The 17,664-nt window shown below is 42.9% G+C and overlaps 1 long non-coding RNA gene across 1 annotated transcript; it reads right to left on the reverse strand.

Annotated features, from left to right (window-relative positions):
* Positions 1–346: 346 nt before the first annotated feature.
* On the reverse strand, positions 347–5,325 carry LOC310674891. The gene is made up of 2 exons (XR_014509817.1): positions 5,127–5,325; positions 347–775 (listed from the first exon to the last, which is right to left on the reverse strand). It is a non-coding gene; the product is annotated as an uncharacterized lncRNA (long non-coding RNA).
* Between the last annotated feature and the right edge of the window lie 12,339 nt (positions 5,326–17,664).

Here is a 17,664-nt window from a genome sequence, read left to right on the forward strand (position 1 = left end):
TTCCACATCCCTTTGTTAATCCCTCCATTCTGTCCCATTTCCACATTAATTCATGTCTGCATAATTTTTAGTCTGCATAAAAATTGTATTTACATGCCAGTTGATATATATAGATATAGACAGACAGACAGACAGACAGACAGACAGATATAGATAATCACTTTTGATTTTCTCACAAAATATGTATTAATTTCATAACATTTATATACTGCTTGATAACATATTTTTTCTAAACATATTGTTACAGGCCACCCGAATGTCTGCCAAGCAGTAGCCAGATTCCAGGGATCTTGGCACTTAAGCTGAGTTTGCATTCCTTGGGAATGAGGCACAGCAGAGACTGCCATGTCTTTATGAAATATGGTTTATTTCTTACACATTTACAACCTGAGTTTTGATGGCGTGCAGAATGTTACACACCATGAGTGCCTCTTGTTGCTTGTCTCAGAGCTTCAGCAAGTTTGGGTGCAAAGCAGCAGCCAGCTGGGCTCCCCGGTCTCTGTATGCAGCCAGCGCCACATGGAGTCCTGACCCTCCCTCCTTCTTCCCAAAAGCCCCTGCTACAAAACCTCTGTTTTAAAAGGTCACCTTTTTTCCTGTGGTCTTACCCCAGGCAACCGGCCCCTCTCATTTCTGTTATTTCTGTCCACTTTTCAGCCAAGGGAAGAACAGCTTCAGCATGGTCAATTGTTCTTAATAGCCCAGTACTTGGCTTTCTTTGTGTTCTTAATGGTGCCACTGTCAACGATCTCCTGAACAGGAGAACTGGTTCAGCCTGCAAGGTAAAAGGTAAAGGTAAAGGACTCCTGGACGGTGTTATGTACTGAGTTGTATAGGATCCAAACTGCAGCAGTCTGATTGGTCCTAGAACAATAGGATCCAAATTGCAGCAGTCTGATTGGTCCTAGAACAATAGGATTCAGAATGCAGCAGTCTGATTGGTTCTAGAACAATGCAGCAGTATGATTGGTTGGCAGGAACCACCCAATCATGCCCCAGATATAAGTGAATCCACAACCTGATTGGCTTACAGTAGAATTCCAGAATTAGCCAATCATGTGCAGCCCATTGTGTAAATAATGTATATAAAGCAGATACTTTGAGGGGTCTTTCATTCATTCCTCCTCACCACTATGAGCTGAATAAAGAGCATGAAATCACTTTGCGACTCTGAGTATATTTCAGACGGTTAAGTCCAGTCAAAGGCGGCTATGGGGTTGGGATGCTTATCTCACTTTCAGGCTGAGGGAGCTGGCATTTGTCCACAGACAGCTTTCCGGGTCATGTGGCCAGCAGGACTAAACTGCTTCTGGTGCAATGGAACACCGTGATGGAAACCAGAGTGCACGGAAACACCATTTACCTTCCTGCCGCAGCGGTACCTATTTATCTACTTGCACTGACATGCTTTCGAACTGCTAGGCTGGCAGGAGCCGGCACAGAACAACGGGAGCGCACCCCGTCACAGGGATTCGAACCACCAACCTTTCTTATTGGCAAGCCCAAGAGGCTCAGTGTTTTAGACCACAGTACCAGGTTCAACCTGTATTTTTCACTGGCCTGGCATCTTCCTTTCATACACCAAAGATTAGCTAAATTCTACTCTTTACTAAATTTAGGAATGTGGGGAGACTGCCCCCCAGCACAAAATTGATAACATGATTTTATCTCAAAGTATACATATATATTATGTATTTTATCCTAAAATATGCATTTAAAATATATTTTGGAAGAATTTTTGGAGCTGAGAATGCTGGGGCAAAGTTTAGAGTAGTATGAAGGCTGGCTCATTGTGTTCACATGAGTACATTGGCAGATTGGGTCAGTTTGCACTGGAATTCACAAGGGAATACCTAACATGAACATGTGAATCTAAGTGTGCAAATAATGCAGCACCTTGATTTTTCTGGCAGATCCCTGACTTCAAGCGGTGATGTGTGCTCTGTTACAAGGTGGTGCTGATGGCAGAGGAGAGTGTATCTGAAGCAGCTGCACAAACCATGGAGTGGATACTTATTGTACAGACTCTGGATAAAAACTGCTTACTATGGCACATGCAGGCGTCTGCCTTTAAAGGAAACTTGCTTTGTGTCCTTTCCAGTCTTTCGAAAACAAAGATAATAATTGCAAGAGCCTTCACATATTTTTTTTCCCAAATTTCCACAATAACTGCTATTCAGCAAGACAGACAGCAACAGGAAAGCCAATTTTGAGAAAACAAACCCCAAAACTAAACATCAGTGCAGCACTAATTCAATATTTATATAAAGGGAGGGGGGGAAAGGCGTCTTACTATATCTTTCCAAAACCATTAAAATATTGTTCCGTTTCATATCAATCTATTTGTGTTTTACCTTATCTCTTGTACCCAAGTGCTATTGGTTAACGTGTTCATTGATGCAATAAGAAAGCATTGTTTGGTCAACATATCCCCAGGAAAGACTTGGATGGGGTACATGTCATTCTGAACAAGGATATTGTTACCATAAGCTTCAGAGAGAGAGCTATCTTTCCATTGACTTGAATAGTGGTAGGAGGAGGTGGTGGTAGTGGTTGAACAATATTGCGGGGAAGGGACGCTGAAGTAAATATTAAAAAGTGTTTCTTTTTCATGGGGGAGGCAGCATAGCTCCACATGAAAAACAAACACTTAAATACTTCAACATCCCTTCCCCAAATCCTTGTGATTGGATTGCTCCGGGGAAGCCATTCATTGCAATTAAAAGCTACACCTGTCCATCACAGTGGAAGATCTTTTCACCTCTTCACTCATTTCCCGAATCATCTTCATTTTGCTTTTTAAAATATGCAGTGGCTGCTTTTGGATATGCAGCATTTTTGGGTACATGAGTCCACAGAGCAACGTAGGACATTATGGCAATCCTTGATCCAACTCAAGAAGCCTTGTTAACAGGGCAATCTGACTGTGGCATGTGAAAAGCTCACCTGATATCTCCTCTGTTTGCTCCATAATTTGAGAAATATTTACTTATTTCTATTTATTTCCACTTCCTGAAGGATACAGGAAAGTGATTTAACAAATCAACTGATATACACGGTGCTTTTTTTTCTTTAAAAAAATATTTCACGGTACTCTCATTTTGACTCAAGAAAATCACCATTTTATAGTTCAAATCAGGAAAAATAAATACAGTAAATGGACAAAAGTACAAAGATTCGCAAAATGTTTAGGGGTATGCATACCCCTGCTTCCCCCCAGAAAAAAGCAGTGGATATAGATCCCCAACATGTGCTATACAAAGTTCCCTTTGGCACTAAGAAGGTTGTGAACTTTTCAAACTGTTGTTTGAGCTTCCATTAGTACCTCAAACACGGAGCCATAAGGATGTAAGAATAGCCTGCTGGATCAGGCCAATGCTCACCTAGTCCAGCATCCTGTTCTCACAGTGGTCAGTGGGAAACCCACAATAAGGATTTGAGCAGAAGAGCACTTTGCCTTCCTGTCATTTCCAGCAACTTTTCTTCAGAAGCATTGCTGCCTCCAGCTGTGGAGGCAGAACATAGCTATCATGGCTAGTAGCCACCAAGGTTTGTAGCCATCTTCTCTTCCATGGATTTGTCTAATCTTCTTTTAAAGCCTTCTAGGTTGGTGGTCAAACATGGGTGGTGCTGTGGGTTAAACCACAGAGTCTAGGACTTGCTGATCAGAAGGTCGGTGGTTCGAATCCCCGTGACGGGGTGAGCTCCCGTTGCTCGGTCCCTGCTCCTGCCAACCTAGCAGTTCAAAAGCATGTCAAAGTGCAAGTAGATAAATAGGTACCACTCCAGCAGGAAGGTAAACGGCCTTTCCGTGCGCTGCTCTGGTTCACCAGAAGCGGCTTAGTTACGCTGGCCACATGACCCTGAAGCTGTACGCCGGCCCCCTTGGCCAATAAAGCGAGATGAGCACCGCAACCCCAGAGTCGGTCACGACTGGACCTAATGGTCAGGGGTCCCTTTACCTTTACCTAGGTTGGTGGTCATCACTGCCTCCTCTGGAAACGAGTTCCTGTGGGAACTCCAGCACCAGAAGTTGGCATTGCCAAGCTCCTGCCAAGTCAGGGACCCATTGCCAATTCCCAGAGCCTCCTAGCTCTGTAACTTCCTGTCCTTGCTGTTGTTGCCTATTCAGTTGTCCTCTCTGAGTGAATGAGCAAGGAGAAATCAGCAGCCTGATTGTCTCCTCTTTCTGGAAGGTAGTGTAGACTGGAACCAGGGGGAGATGAGAAGCAAAGAGACAGCAACAACGGTGGCGCGGAAAAGGAGTTATGTGTACTCATGCTGGGGCAGCTACTGAGAACATCTTGCCCAGTATGTTTCCAAGCACTGTGTTGGTGCTGACCTTTAAAGCCCTAAATGGCCTTGGCCCATCATATCTCTCCACCTCCACTGAGGTCCGGCCCCGAGGGCCTTCTGGCGGTTCCCTCACTGTGGGAAGCGAAGTTACAGGGAACCAGGCAGAGGGCCTTTTCAGCAGTGGTGCCCACCCTGTGGAACGCCCTTCCACCAGATGTCAAACAGATATACAACTCAACTACACAACTTTCCAAAGACTTCTGAATGCAGCCCTATATTGGGAAGTTTTTAATGTTTGATGTTTTGCTGTGTTTTGGAAGCTGTCCAGAGTGGCTGGAGCAACCCAGTCAGATGGGTTAAGTAATAAGATAAAATAAGCAGCACAGCGGTACCCCAGTTTAAGAACAGTCCTGTTTACGAACTATTCAGTTTATGAACTCCGCAAAACCGGAAGTAGTGTCCCGATTTGTGAACTTAACCTCAGTCTAAGAACAGAATCTGAATGGTGGAAAGGCACCGGCGGTGGGAGGCCTCATTAGGGAAAGTGTGCCTTGGTTTAAGAATGGTTTCAGTTTAAGAATGGACTTGCGGAATGGATTAAGTTCATAAACCGAGGTACCACTGTAAATTATTATTATTCTTTCGTAGCTTTATGGCAAGTATGCCTTTATTGTCTGCAGTTAACTTTTATTGCTGGACCAACCAGCACCTGCCTCTGAATTATGCTAACAGTTTTTGGACTATTTTTATTACTATGACTAACCACTATGTGAGAAAGAGAAAGGTGAATAAATACAATGCAAGCCAATAAAACAAATGATGGACCTTACCTGCTTGGTGTCCCTCAGCTGACCTTGCAGTTTGCCTCTGACACGAAACTTGGAGGCTCCTCCCATGGAAAATGAGGCCACCTTTTTAAACACACCCAGGAACATCCCAGTAGCTGATGACGTGATTAGGCATAATATTATAGCTGCAGGTCAACCATGCAGCCAAGGTATATACAACCAAGCCGTACAGCCAGACTCTTGCAACTCAAATGTGGAATGAGGTGATTGCCTTTCTTCATCACATGATGTCTCAGTTGGCAAATCATTAGCTAACACATTTCCATGTGAAACTAACCTCTCTAATATATTTGTCCTGCATCAGTGCTGAGGCCGCCATCAGAATAAGGGATTTCTCTTAGGGCTGACTGAAAACGGCCTCCCCAAATTCTCCACCCTATTTGCACATGGTGAAATGGAAGGCATTTAGCCCTGTATTCTCAAGGAAAAGTCTAGTAATTTCGGGAGGCCCCATCCTTCCAAATAGGAATATTCCCTGGGAATTTCTCAGATAATTGTTTTATGAGAAATGTCAGCTTAACATGGTTGCCACCTCTTTCCCCCGGCTATGCCTGTTAGGATTGTATAGTACACATCTAATTCTTTTAAAGATGTTAAGTGAGGGAGAGAAGGCTCCAGGCTATTTCTTGGGCAGAGTTTTGAAGGGAGTTTAGAGGAGCTGGCTTTGAGGAGCAGATGATGATTTAACCAAGAGATCACTTTGGAATCCCGAGAAGAAGCATTCTCATTTTTTGCAGGGCCTGGATGAATCTGAAGTAGGTATGAGGGAGAAATTTGTTCAAGTTTGTAGCTACCTATTATTATACATAACTTCCTGGATCAATATGCTAACTGAAATAGCTACACTTCACCCCTTTGGCAATCTGGTAGCATTTTGGCTATAATCACACCCTCATCACACATTTAAAGCACATGCCTTCTCCCAAAGAACTGTTCACATGATTTTTTGGAGGAAGCTATGTACTTTAAATTAAGGGTTTGGATGTGACCTAGACGAAATAATAGACATTGTCATTAAAACGTATTCAGCCATAAATCACACCATATACAACACTAGTCCTACACAGAGTAGACCCATTGAAGTGGATGCATATGTTCATTGATTTTAATGGGTCTGCTCTGAATAGGGTTGAGTTGAGTTCAACCCATGGGTTTTGTCCTCTCCATTATTTGTTTTTGGCTGGACCAACTTGCAAGGCAGGAGTGGGGAACCTGCAGCCCTCCAGATATTGCTGGATTGCATCTTCCTCCCTCCCCGGCTATTGGCCATGCTGGCTGGGGCTGATACGAATCTAACAACATCTCTAAGGCCACAGGTTCACCTCCCCTGTTGTAATAGATGTTGTAACCAGTGCAGATGATTTCTGAAATGTGATGCACAAAGAAACAAACAAAAGCAGATGTGCACACAGATGCTGGAACTGGTTGGAAAGCTCCACAGCATCTTCTTGAGCACCGTGTGAGTTCTTTAACAGGCGGTAAATCACAAGGGTGGCCTTGTGCTGTGGAATGTGCCTACTTGAGGAGGTAGCACACATGTTATTGTTAGGCAAAGGCAGCTGATAGGCAAGAAGATTATTTACAACATGCAGCTATCAGCAGCACCAGAGATGGCCAGTAAATCTTTAGATCCAAGTGTCCAAATGCAATCAACACCCCTGTAAATTTACAGAGCTCCTTAGCTTTGGAGATCCTGCTTTCTTTTCATGCCACCGGGCGGGGAGGGAGTACAAGTAGATACATATTTCAGTTAAGATTGCAATCAATTCTGTTTTGCCTGCCTACTGTAACACAGTAGGGTGAAGCAAAAAATTATAGCACACGGTTATTCCAACAACATTGTTGTTGTTGTTATTTAGCCATGTCTGACTCTTCGTGACCCCATGGAGCAGAGCACGAACATAAAGGTAAAGGGGGACCCCTGAGCATTAGGTCCAGTCGTGGCCAACTCTGGGGTTGCTGTGCTCATCTCGCTTTACTGGCCGAGGGAGCCAGCGTACAGCTTCTGGGTCATGTGGCCAGCATGACTAAGCCGCTTCTGGCGAACCAGAGCAGCGCACAGAAACGCCGTCTACCTTCCCGCTGGAGTGGTACCTATTTATCTACTTGCACTTTGACGTGCTTTCGAACTGGTGCTAATTACCGTACCTACCTCAAGCCCTTGGTATGGTGGTGGTCTAAAAGTGGGCGAAACTAATTATGAATTGCATTTTTTTTTTTTCATTTTTAGGTTAAGGCATCATAGCAACAATGAAAGGAGCCATGTTTCCCAAATCGGTAAAGAGTCATGTGTGAGAAACGGATATTTACAGTAAACTGCCAACTACTGTAGACTGCAAGTGATAAAAATGTGTGTGGGGGGGTGATGTATCTGCATGAATAAAACATTAACCAGTGACATGTGCATCCCTTACAGGCTGTACTGCTTCCCAGGACTCTGATTCCATTCCACTGTTGCAGAGCCAGTCCTTTCCACATTTGTTGCCTCTCCCCCCCCCCCAACCCTTCCTCCTGCTCCTGCCTGGTGGTAATTACAGAAGAGGTGTGATGCTCCTCAGAGCATAAATTCATTCCATCTGTAAAGGTTGCACCCAGTCGGCATCTTGGCAGATGCCTAAATTCCCTTCCCATCATGTGCTAACTTGCACTGGGAGTGAATCACATCAGTGCCAGCCAGGTAGGAATGGACTAATTCACCTTGTGCTAATTGCTGTACAATTCCACTTAAATACATGGGCAATTCCACCTTAGAAAGAAGCAAAGAAGAAAGTCAATGGGTGCAGAAAGTCAATGGGCGCACATTTAGCAGTGAGTAAATACCAGTCAGGAATCCTGCTTTCACCCTGAGGCTTCTTCACCCATGTAACAATTTCTCGATCATAATAAAACTGATGGCATTACCCCTGGTAGTGTGAACTCTTGTTGGGCACAGATCATTAGAGTAGGTTTAAACAGTAGTTGTTAATACTGCGGTGCGTGGAACAGTGTTAAGGGATCAAATCACTCCCACAATGGAAAGTTTCCACAATCTGTACCTCTGATTATTTTGAGTAGCATCATACCAGTAGATCTTCCTGGAAGCTAGTGGTGTAGTGGTAAATTTTGAAGTGCAGGAGTGGATCATGACAGTCTCCATAACTATGCTTCCAAGGACAGCCCAAAATTCAGGAAGCTCTGAATTAAACAACAGCCCCACCCACCCAAAGAGTAGCTATGCATAGCACAATAACCAACTTATGAAGATCAGTGTGACTGCAGTCCTGTGCATCGTTTCATGGCAGTAAGTTCCCAGAATTCTTTGAGGGGAGGCAAGCGCTTCCAATGTGGATGTGACAGATGATCAAACCAGGTGTTTCATTTATGTCTTTTCCAGTAGAGCTTTTAAACACATATTTTAAGCACATGGTTAATCATGTGAGTCTGTTGCCTCGCTCCTGTGCATGTGTGCTCAGTGAGTTGAGATCTTTATAGGCAGCAGGCACATGGCACTATTGATACACGGTCAGTTCTTTGATTATATCCAAACTCTGAAGGTAACTTTCCACTGGCGCTTGGCCAGTAAGGATTTCACATGTGTGTAAAGATGTTTCCCCCCGTCTCTGACTCTTTTTTTAGACAGCTTATCTCTCTCACTATCACCCTGACATTTGTTTTGGCTTTGAGTTTAATTACCTCTTGAATCGAACAAAGGTTCAGATCAGGTAGAGATAATAGGAAGTCAATGAAGTTGATGTGTAGGAAATAATGACACCAGAGGTGTTGGTCCGTGCAAGACGACCCCTCCGGGATGAGAAACAAAGGCCGATAAGGGAGAAAGCGATGAATCAATCATCTGTGGAGCAGAAGGATGTGTACAAAGGTGTCTGGTGTTTGTATCTGCATCCCACCTGGATGGCCACAAACAAAATACAGTTCACTTAGACAAATTCCTGTGCACTGGAGCAAAGCCAGGTAGGAATGCAGGGAAGCATCTGGAAATGTATCTCTGGACCAGGAATAAACATGGGGAAATTAATCAAGTTACAAGGCACAGCAAATCTGAAACACCATTCGTGACTGATAAGAGGATAAATCATTCTTATTGCAGCAGGGTTTACAGACCACCAACACTACCAGACCTCCATTGTGGAAGGAAGATTAGACCGCTGCCCTGAATGAAGTTTACGTACTAAGAAGCCTTGGTAATTCAAAGAGCTAAACAAAATAGCCACAGGAAGGACAGTGTACACAAGGACACAGAAACAACTTGGATCAGAAGACACCGAGAAGGAGGGAGAATCATTTTACATTCCACCATTCCCTTGTGTGCGCTAATTAGGAAGGTCTACAAACTGGACCCGGGTTTACACTTAATAAAGTCACTGGGGGCTACGGGATCTGGAGTTTTTTGTTTTTATTTCTCTTTATTTAACAACATTTATATACTGCTTGATTATAACAAAACCTCCCAGTGGTTTGAAAGACCTGCAACCTGTTTATTGGAATTACAGCCTTCTGAAAGGATTAAGCAGGCTCCTGGATACTTTATACCAGGACATTTTGGGAACCAACTGGCTATCCCAGAGGTTGTCTTCTAGTTTCTTGATTGTGAATAATCCTTTCTTTGCCTAGCCTCTCCTGTGTCCCTTCCTCTTGGGGACATCATCACTGGAGGTTCTGAGGGGGTTGTTGTTGTTAGAGCATGCGGTTTGTAAGTTCCCTAAAACATCAACGTTGTACTCCGTGTTTTACAGAGTTAGAAGCACCAAATACCTGAGAGTCTTACAGTTTTATCCCTGGAGGTGGGAGTGGGACAGGGGCAGAGGAAGGCACAGGGACAGATGCAATGGTTATGAGGGAAAAGCTACAGGCAGCTACAGGTAATTAGGTTCTGCTTCAGCTGATCCCAAGAGCAAAGGGGCTAATTCAACCATGAATGAGATCCATTCTAAGGAGCGAGATGGAGGGATGGCACCGCATAGCTGATCTGGGAAGGTGTTCCAGCCAATGTGATGCTCGTCCCTGTTCATGCCTTCTTCTTTATTGCATATCTTTTAGAGTTTGGGACAAGATCAAAAGCAGGACTGGATTCAGGGGATTGTTTCTTCCCTGCCAACACAACTGCAGCCACTCTGCCCTTCTTGGCAGGCTCCTCTTGATTTCTGCTTCACAGTCCAAGGATTGTGAAAGCATTGGGGAGGTGCTGTGCTGTGTTGTGGTGTTTTTGTTGTTTTTGTTTTGCTCTGGCATTTTCTTGCACTTGGAAGACGTTGTTTTGCAGCCAAAGCCATTTGTTAAATTAAGATTCCTCTTCACACCGTGTCTATCAGTCAGAGTGGGTAATGACTCTGGGAGGTGAGAGAGGCCTTTCACAATTCCTCAGATACGTGGGGGATGCAAAGCAGAACTAAAATGAAAGACAATCAGGTCTGTAATGGCATCCAAGCTGTGGGCCTCAGCTTCGAGGAGGTAATGAGGGAGCTTAATGCGACAGTTTCCAATGACGTGTATATGTTGGAAAGTTCATCTTGAGGTTAAAACCCCTTTTGTAATTTCTTCAGATTAGATCTCTTGAGTCTAGAAAAGTGCCGGCTCAGAAAGGGCATGACTGAAATAGATTAAAAACAGCAAAAAGTGTAGAAAATGGGGATATGGAACACCTGTTTACTCTTCCTCATACTTCTTGAATGAGGAAGTGCTAAGCACAGTGAACCCAAAGGATGTCCCCAGTAAACACGTGGAACTTCCTGGGTGTAAAACTCACCCCCGCCTTTTTTTTTATCTAAGCAAATTATGTGATGAAAATATTGTGTAAGGTCCTTCTTTCTATCCCACCGACATCTGAACAGAGTTGGCAGGAATGCAACAGAGGGCTGTCTTGGTCATAGGCTCTGCAGCTTCTGTCTAAAGCATCTTATCACAGCTCTAATTGTCATCTGACTGCAGACAAAGACATTTTATCCAGACAGATTTTTCAACTTGTTATGCACATTCTATGTTAGTGCATTTGTTTTAACTCATTTTTGTCAGTTTTACTGATGTGTCTTATCTGCTTTGTGTATTTGTAATTTTGCATTTTATTGCTGCTTTACTATATTTAATCAACTTAATGTGTTTATATTTTATTGCTATTAGTCACCTTGAGCACCATTAGGCTGAAAGTCAGGATACAAACTGATCAAACAAACCCTATTTTGCACATACAGATTCATTTGCTTGCCTGCCTCCCAGGGCTGGTGCAATATTAAGCCTGGGGAATAACAACAACACAGGATTCTGATCGTTGGTCTTGAATTGATGCCAGATCTTAGCTATCTAAATCCCTGCCTGGCACCTAGCTGAATCTCTCAATGAAAATGTCAACCCCATATGCAGTTTGGGAAAAGGCAAATCCATGTTAGTAGCCCTGTAGTAACCATTGATAGCCTCATTCTCCAGGAATTAGTCTAATCTCCTTTTTGAAGCCATCCAAGTTAGTGGCCATTACTACATTTTGCTGCAGCAAATATCATAGTTTAATTATATGATGTGTGAAGAAATATTTCCTTTAGTCTGTCCTGAATCTTCCATCCAACAAATGGGTCAATTTTGGTTTCTCTCCGTTTCTCATCTCTCCAATGTTAAGTTCATTTCACCACATTTCTGCATTATTATTTTCTTTTTTTAAAAACGGTACTCCTAAGATCCACCAGCAATTTAGTGCACGTTGCTCCCAATATGCACATTTTGTATCCAGTTTTGCCTAATATAATGTATTTTCTCAACTATATGTATTTTAATGCACACTTCCCCCTAACATTAACACTTGTGATTCACATTTTTGGCTCGGAAGCCTGCATTGCAAAATTCATACAACTGAAATATTCAAAGGATATCTGCATTTTGTTTTATGCATTGTTTCAGGAAGTGCAGATTAGGCATGCTCATATTAAAACTGAATTTCTCCCCATTCTTCCTCTTAGGGCTGTATTCCTAAGGGGGTGTAGCATTGCTTTAAATGTGTGCTGCAAAGCAGGTGGACTTGGGCATAGATACTTTGTTGATGGACATCTACAGATTGATATGTACATGTGTTCTTCATCTGAGTTCCCTCTCTCTGTGCAGGATTCCCCACACTAACCCTGTCATTGTTGCTTTCCTCCAGTGAACCAGCAGGTTTCTTCTGAGAAAGTTACAGGAGACAATGCAGCCAAATTGACCAACATTTTTCAATGTTTCTCCTCTCCCCTGCCACATTGATCAGCCCAAAGGCATGTTGAGTCTGGAGAACTGAACACCCCTATCCTATATTTTCATCGGAACTCTATCCATTGATATCAGATTGAGACATTCATAATCTAAAAATAAACTACTAAAAGCACCCCATCTTTTTCCGGATTAGCATTACAGTGGTACCTCGGGTTAAGAACTTAATTCGTTCTGGAGGTCCGTTCTTAACCTGAAACTGTTCTTAACCTGAGGTAACACTTTAGCTAATGGGGCCTCCCACTGCCCTCACACCTCCGCCATGTGATTTCTGTTCTCATCCAGAAGCAAAGTTCTTAACCCGAGGTACTATTTCTGGGTTAGCGGAGTCTGTAACCTGAAGCATCTGTAACCTGAAGTGTCTGTAACCCGGGGTACCACTGTAGTTGGAAAGGGGGACATAGGAATTTGCCTAGTACCAAGCCTGATCATTGGTCCATCTTGCTCAGTATTGTGTATACTGATTGGCAGCTCTTCTCCAGGATTTCCAATGGAAATATTTCCCAGCCCTCCTGGAGATGCTGAGGAATACCTTGTGCCCTTTGTATGACAACAAATGGGCTCTATCCCCCTGAGCTACAGCCTATTTCTTTGGAGGATCCAAACAGCACGAAGAACAAAAGAAACAGCAAACCCTGCAAAAAAAAAATTGCTTTCCCCACTCACGAATGTTCTTTGGGGCAAGTAATATGACTTTAGGTTTAAAACAAAGCCCAATTATGTTATACAGCATTTGCCCTTTGTAAGCCAGGCCGTCTTCTGATTTTATCCCTCTCTACTCATACCCTTCTTCACACTACAGGCACCTCTTTTAATTGGTTCGCATGTTTCAGTTCCACCTGAATGATCTGTGCCATTTCCAACTACTTGAGAATTGCTCATTGCAATCCATGAAGGTCACCTATGGGTGTCTGTTCTGTTGACAGACCAGACAACCTGTCTTGCCTACACTGGGCCCTCATCCAGAAAATGCTGCCATTAAGAACAAACTTTCAAGTGACTTTACCTCATCTTGCCCTCTGCTAGCAGGTGAACAAACCATAAATCCAAGGAACTTCATATTTGTCTTTCTAGACTACTAGAAAAACAGCCAATGCATCCCAGCAACTTCTTCTAAACCTCTATAAAATTAATTCATATATAGCACATGCTTAAAACACACCAAGAAGAAATGACAACCAAAATAAATCTGAAACAGCAATCTGAGTTTATTTCTAAGTGTATAATACAAAAATAACCAAAAACATTCCTTAAAAAAATTATAATAAGAAAACTGTCTCCATTTTCCCAGGGAAAAGACTGTTTTTTGAACTGTGAGCAGTCCCTTTTCTTACAGTCTAAAAATATAGGTTTATATTTGTAAATGCCAAAATCATCTTAAAGGAAGTTGCTTTTATTACAAGGGGTTTAGTTCGTGGAAATGGTTGTTCCACATTTAGTGGTAATCTTGAAATGGTGGCAATACAGAAATCTAAAGCCGAATCAAATGGAGCTGTAAAAATAAAGCCATGTTAAGTTGAGTGTCAGTGAAAGATAGGGTTGCCATACATCCAGGAATTCCTGGACATGTCCTCGTTTGGTGGTCCTACATGCCCATCCAGGGGAAATTCTACATTTTAAAGCCAATGTCCTGTATTTGGGGTTAAAAACAAAAATTGTGTGGGTGGCTCTGGTTCAGATGAAGGATAGAGAGGAGTTTGGAAATGTATGTAGAAACTAACCTACTCTACAAAGTTTACATCCATTGCTCTGCCCGCTTTGCCCCTGCCTCCACCCACCACTGACACATGGCCCTCAGAAGGTTGCCCAGAAGGGAATGTGGCCCCCAGGCTGAAAAATGTTTCCCACCCCTGTTTTATATGCAAAGCCAGCACATCAGAAAGAAAGTTGGGATAGAACTCTGCCTCTGACATGTTCCACTTTCTGCAGGTGGGAACTTGATGGGTGGTGGCTTTCAAAGGAAGAATTATCCTTTCTAGAGATGATACTGTCCTGTAACAAACAACACTACTTGCCTGCTTGGTTGTTCAAACAAATGTCTCCAAATCCATTCCCCTGAACCTTTGGGTATTTTCCCCTGAGGAAATTATCATTCCTCTTTTTCTTTTATTGTTTTCCCCCTTCCAGGTTTCTGCCCTTACTCAGTTACTCAGAGGAAAGATAGTCAATTACTTCACTAGGATAATTTTGAAGTAGGGCCTTGTTGGTGCTGCAGCTGGGAGTTTTCCAGTTGGTATTGACCTGCCACAGGGCCTTTTGAGTGGTGGGTCCCCATCTGTGGAATGCTCTCCCTGATAAGATCCCCCCTTTGCTGACTTTCAGGAAGTACCTAAAACCCCTGATTGTGAGACTGTTTTTAACTGTTTTTAGAATGCTTTGTAAATGCTTTTCTGGTACAGTATCGATGTATTTGCTGCCTGGGCTCCTTCAGGAGGAAGGGCAGGATATAAGTTGAATAATTTTACTACTACTACAGGAGAAAGGGAATGGGCTTGCAGATCGGAAGATGTTGGGAAAGATGGAGGGCACAAGGAGAAGGGGACAACAGAGGACGAGATGGTTGGACAGTGTTCTCGAAGCTACGAACATGAGTTTAACCGAGCTGCGGGAGGCAGTGGAAGACAGGAGTGCCTGATGTGCTCTCGTCCATGGGGTCACGAAGAGTCAGACACGACTAAAGGACTAAACAACAATAGGTCTGTGTTTTTGAGTAGGCCCAAAAGGCAGAGACAATGGTGCTGCAATAGCTTGAAGGAAAGTTACAGGCCAGAATGGGTGTTTGGGAGGGCAGTGCTCCCTTCTTCAATCTGTACTTGAACACCTCTGAATTCAACGTTATATTAAGAACCACAAAGCCTTTATGCAGCAGAGTACAAGCGCTCACCACTCCTCTGTACCATTTTTAGGCAAGACTAACATGTACAGGCGTTAGCCTCATGTAGGCAACCCATGTGCCTACATATAGCTCTAGGCATCTAAAATTAGGTAAGCTGTCCTATTCTTGAGGGGGGCAGATCAGAGCGGATGAGTGTTAGAAAAGGAACAGTGATGTAATGCAGGGGGAATAAAATAAGCAACCCAGCCTTGACCTACTGTCCTCTTCACCAGGGTACCATTGTATTCTGCTTTATGCAGAATCATCTTTAGTGGCCTGTGTGCAGTTACTGGAGCAAACAAGCTCTGGGCTCCATGTTGTTCCATATAAAGCCCACTACAGCACAATGACTCACTGCTTTGTGATATAAATGGGCATGCACATCCAGAGCACCAGTTGCTTCTGACTACAGCTGGACTGCAGCAATAGTAATCAGAATGAGTCACGTGCTTCAGGACAGGCTTAACTGGGCATGTGGTGTGTGTGAAAGCTTTGCAAAACTGGATCTTGCTAAATTGGGTTGTACCCATTTTTTTATTTTTTTATTTTGCAAAGACAAAATCAAATCAGTGGTGGGGTAAAACTGTACACAGATCTCCCCTGGTCCCTTTAAGAACATTGCTCTTAACCACAACAAGAATAACTGTTGTGGTTGCTGCTGCTGCTGCAGTTTTATCCCAGCTTTTTCTCCAGAGATCTCAAAGTGGTGGACATGGTTCTCCCCCTCCTCATTTAATCCCCACAACTAAGTTTCTTTGAACTCTTATAAGTGGTATTTATTCAGCATGAGTGATGGGCCAGTTCAACCCTCTCTTTTGTAATGACCATCAAGACTATCCACTGCATTCTGAAATCAGCTTCATGAAACAGGAGGGTGAGGCTATTGTATATCTGTAAGTGCTTTATCTAGGAGCACTCGTTCTTCCTTTGAAAGCAAGTCTCAAGCCTTACGATTTTGGCTAAAGATGGTTTATGCAAACACATTCTCAGGACATCTGTACCTTCTACAGAAGGATATTTGTGTTAGCTCGTGGTTCAAAGCTTTTAATAATAAACTACATTTATTGGGCCTTTCTGTAAATTTCCTTCAGACTCAAAGCCATTCCCAGTAAAAAAAGATTCTTAGGCTTCTGATTAAGAATATGGATGCAAAGTGTTCCATGTCAGCTGCTCCTAAAATCTGCTATCCAATTCATCTTTGTTTGTCTTCTGACTTTTCTAAGGGTCATACCAATTAATTGGATGGCCTGACTCTCCCCAAATATCAGCTAATCTTTTCTAGGGCTAGATGTGTTTTTCTTTTCTGTTCAATGGTCATTTTGGGGGTAAACAATAAACAAATAGGTCTGCCCTCTATGGGGGTGGAGCAACTGAAACATTAACACGTGGGAGGGGATGTATGTAACTTTTATAGAAATGAGCAAAATAGATAATCTACCTCCTTCCTACTAAAATACTAAAAGGACTTTTGGGTGATGTTTGACTTACTTATCAGCTGACATAGACAAAAAAACAAAAAAACAAAAACAGTTGCTTGGTTTCTGCTGCAAAGACCAGTAAATAGATTTTGTGGATTTAATCATATCTTGTTTGTTCCCTTTCTTTGTTTTATAAGACTGTAACCTGGCCCATGTTAGAAATTGAATGATTTTGGTATTTTATTTTGCTTTTATCAGATCAGTGACCATACAATAAAATCTGTATTTGGAACATTATTATAGATTCCTGAGTGTGTGTGTGTGGATTTCTGAAAGGCGTTAGATTCTCAACAAGGTTTACAGGCCACTTTTAGATTATATCCAGGATTAAATTGCAAAAGAAACACTCAAACCCAGTATATATTAATAGCATCTGTTGTGGTTACTTCCTTATATCTCACAATATCTATGCATTTCAGTGTCATCACAGGCCAGGCAGTGACCTTTCTTTTAAAAGCATAAGAATGTGTGCCTTTAGCATGCATCCCTGATGCCCAGGCACATCGAAATGTTTATTATCATGTTTATTCAATGCACAAAACTGGAGAGTTGAGCCAGGATTGAGGTGCTCCTGAGTAATGTGTGGTCTGAGACAGGAGAGGGATGAGGTCTGCCAACTCTGCACTCCCTAAATGATCCTTGAGGTTTCCTGTTATAAACCTTCTTTGTGCATACCTTCTGCATGCTTACCAAAAAAAAAAAAAAAAGGTCTCTCCACCTCTTTGCCCAACCCCCACATGCCTCATAATGTGTTGTGCAATTATTCTATTATTTAACCCCTAGCCATAAATCCCGGCCAATTGGCAAGCCACTCACAGCTCACTGCCTAATCTTTCACCAAACCAATATTTGCAAGGTGTGTAATTGCAGCCGAAGAAATGGGACCGGCGTGGTGGTGACAGACGAGACAAAGCAGCATCCCTGGCAGCTGCAGGAACAGCAG

Source organism: Podarcis tiliguerta, assembly GCF_965153285.1.
Source record: "Podarcis tiliguerta genome assembly, chromosome: 3".
NCBI lineage: Eukaryota > Metazoa > Chordata > Lepidosauria > Squamata > Lacertidae > Podarcis > Podarcis tiliguerta.